Genomic DNA, 3,887 nt, shown 5'->3' with positions numbered 1-3,887 from the left:
AACAATTGAAGTAGTAAGGTGCTTACCCTTTCTGTGCACATGTGTATTAAGAACCTTCCTTTCAGCCGAAACCGGTTTGGCTCAGTGGATAGAGCGTCGGCCTGCGGACTGAAAAGTCCCAGGTTCGATTCCGGTCAGGGGCATGTACCTGGTTCGATTCCGGTTGCGGGCACATCTCCAGTAGGAGATGTGCAGGAGGCAGCTGGTCGATGTTTCTGACTATCTCTCTCCCTTCCTCTCTGTAAAAAATCAATAAAATATTAAAAAAAAAAAGAACCTTCCTTTCATAGACAGCTGCCTCAATCAATAAAATATATTTTTAAAAAAAGAACCTTCCTTTCATAGACAGCTAAAGGGAAATTCTCTTTAAACTGTAACTAGTCCAGAGGCCAGTCCTGGTTGGAGCTTAGAAAGGGAGAAAACACTCAAATCGTTCAACTGATTGTATGTTGCTATTGGCAACAGACCTGCCTCATGTGTTGAAAATGTGGCGACTTCTTTTGAACTTTTGTTGAATTTGCTGTTTTGAAAGCGTTTGTATATATTAGAAGTCTGAGGGGTAGTGAATTTTGAGGACTTTTGCCCCCCTGGCATTCACATCATCTACTTCTATACCCGGATGGACCAGTTCCTATTAACAATAGCAAGGAAGGTCTGTGTCCTGCAGGAGCAGTGAACTGGGACCAGGGGTCCTGCCGCTTCTCACCCTCGCCCTGCCAGGCAGGCTGCCTCCCTTCTTTGCCTCCAAAGGCCTTTTGTGTCTAGTGTCAACTTGGGGCTTTCCTTCATTGGTCCTTCACCCTGGATTTTAAAAAAGGCTTCTCTGTTTGGGTATCATATGACCTGTTCTTAGTAAGTCTTCTTCCAAACACATGGTAGTATGCTGGAAATCTGCTTAAAAACGAAAAGTCTGATTTTTCCAAGAGAGATTAGGTTTTTATTGTTTTTATTTCCTTTTATAGTTCTGCAGTTCCATCACAGTATTTTTTAAAATAACTCAGGAGTCATGACAATAAATTAGAAAAGAAAATAAGTTATGGATTTTAAATGTTTTGTTTGTAAGATTCTATAAATAAAGCTATATTCTATAATTGTTGAATCCCTACGTGTGATTTTTTTTTTGCAATAATGTGGGTGCAATGAAGGCTGTTAAACACAAGGTGGCGATGGTGTCTCACTTGACTTCAAAGCTTTGTTTTATTGGTCCACCTTACCTTTGGAGAAGGGATTTTAGAAGGAATCTTAAATATAACATGCTCATTTTATTTTATCTTCTTATCTTTTAAAATATATTTATTGATTTCAGAGAGGAAGGGAGAAGGAAAGAGAGATAGAAACATCAATGATGAGAGAGAATCATTGATCGGCTGCCTCCTGCAGGCCCCCTACTGGGGATGGAGCCCGCAACCCAGGCATGTACCCTTGGCTGGAATCAAACCTGGAACCCTTTAGTCTGCAGGCTGACGCTCTATCCACTGAGCCAAGCCAGCTAGGGCCATGCTCATTTTAAATAATTTATCTTTTATGGGCCTGTGACATCACTGATGTTACATGATAGAACTGTGGTGTTTCCTAAAGAGCTTTCCATTTCACTTTTCTCTTGTTATAAATCCACGATTTAAAACTTGAGTAGTAATTTGGTTCATGTAAAGCACATTTCCTTTATATCTTACAGGGATAAGTCCCGTCATAACACTTAAGTTATAAACCTTTTCTTATTTATCTTTAGTCACAGGACAGGAATTTGTTTGACACTAAAAATGAGCAGTAAGATAAGAGAATTGATGCGATCTTAATGCTATGGTAGAGGTTCCCCAATGCTTACTGTTGCTGAGTCCTTTCACTTTTTAAAAAATATTTTTATTGATTTTTCACTGAGAGAGGAAGGGAGTAAGAGAGAAACATCGACGTGAGAGCAGAACATAGATTAGCTGCCTCCTGCATGTCCCCTACCAGGGATCAAACCCAAGACCCTGGCATATACCCTGACCAGCAACCTTTTGATGCATGGGATGATGCCCAACCAGCAGACCCACACTGGCCAGGGCAGTCCTTCCACCTTTCAAACTGGAGTAATAGATTAAGTGGTTCACATTGGTCTTTCACTGGTAAATTGCACTATTAGCCACTATAGTAGACTACAGTCTGCTGTTCAAAATGACATTCACTCTGTACTTTGGCTTGTGCCCCCTGTAGAGAGCCTTCCGAGGCTAAGTCCACCTAATACTGGACTTACACACCAAGTTCCTTCTGGGTGAAGCTGTATCTGGTTTCTTGCTGTGATTTCAGCACCTGCCACCCAGAATGAATGAAAAGACCAAGTGAAGGGCCTGTGAGCTGTGTTTGCGAGCATGGGCTCCTTTCCCACTGGCAGCAGTTTCTGTTGTGTTTTCCTGTCACTGGTGTTGGCTCTGCCTGTGCCTTGTTACCTGGTCCTCCTTTACTTAGAAATGGGTTTGAGAGGTGATTGGGGAACAGAGCTACGCAAAGTAAACAGGTCATTAAGAAGTTTAAGACTGATCGTAGCCATGGCCTTATAATACTCTTAACCAGCTAAGCCATTTAGGACCTTTTTCATGGAAGGTGAACACCCATTGTGTTGCTTCTGCGTGCTCTTTACTATTCAGTGATGTTAGATCTGATTTGAGCAAAATCCATTTCAAGAAATAATAAAGAGCCCAGCCAGTGTGCCTCAGTGGTTGAGCGGTGGCCCATGAACCTGGAGGTCATGGTTGGATTCCGGTCAGGGCACATGCCCTAGTTGTGGGCTCAATCCCTAGTAGGGTGCATGCAGGAGGCAGCTGCTGGATGTTTCGATCTCTATCCTCCCTTCCTTCTCTAAAATCAATAAAATATATTTTAAAAAGAAATAATAAAGGCACCAAATGTGGATACAGGGCTTTTGATTTGTGGGAAAACAAATGCTCATCTATCTTAAAGATGTTTGTACTCTCAGTGATCTAGTATGAAATACCTAGACTTCTGAAGAAGTTTAAGTCCAAATCCCAGCAGAAGCAAATCCCTTTCATCCTAGAATAAAATGAATTACCTTCCATTTAAAGTAGGAAAAAAAAATGGTGATTGGAAAAGATCCATAGGTCCTTATCAGCCCTTAGCTAAATGTTTAGAGCTGCTAGCCAAAAACCATTCTTCTTTCCAATATCACAACCCCACTTGCCAGATGTCTATTCAGGGTTTATTTTAGATGAAGGAAGGGAGTTGGCAGACTACCCTTCCTGTATTACAGCAATCTTTGACCCTGGCAGTGGGTGGGATTCTGAGATGCTAGCGTCAATTATAGTTTAGGAGTAACTCAAAGTGTTCTCACTCTGGCAATAATAAGCCAAGAAGTAGTTCTTCCACTAGGCTCTGGATTCCCCCCTCCCCTCTTGTCTGTGGTTTGATTATAGATCTTTGGAACATGGAGGTTGCCTAAGAATAAACTTAGGCAATTATCTGTATAGTTTTCTTTACAAATACACCTGTAATAGAAAGCCATCAGGAAATTCCTAGTGGAGGCACCTGACACCTTTTGATGAAGTAATTCTAAATGTGAAATGCACTCTTAAAATACGTATTATCCTGCATTTGGTTCTTTTTTTGTGTGAGCACATTTACTTAACCTGGGAGGTGGGGTATTCCAGTCTGTAGATGTATATGGAGTGGTAGGGAGACAATCAGAGAGGCTTTTGCCCTGGAGTAAGAGGCTGTCCTGTCTCCAGGCTTGGATGTGGGGAGCAGACTGAGGGGACAGGAGGTGTGTAATGGGGAGCTCTGTACACATCCTTGGGACCACAGTCCAGGAACACCCAGTCACCAAAGCAAGAATAAAGTAAGTTGCAACCCTGGGTTTGGGAGATGCTGAAGAGGAAGGCATTGGTGCACCA

This window comes from Myotis davidii, unplaced genomic scaffold (assembly GCF_000327345.1).
Source record: "Myotis davidii unplaced genomic scaffold, ASM32734v1 scaffold448, whole genome shotgun sequence".
Classification (NCBI taxonomy): Eukaryota; Metazoa; Chordata; class Mammalia; order Chiroptera; family Vespertilionidae; genus Myotis; species Myotis davidii.
The sequence above is the reverse complement of the archived record's forward strand: the minus strand, read 5'-3'. Positions refer to the sequence as shown.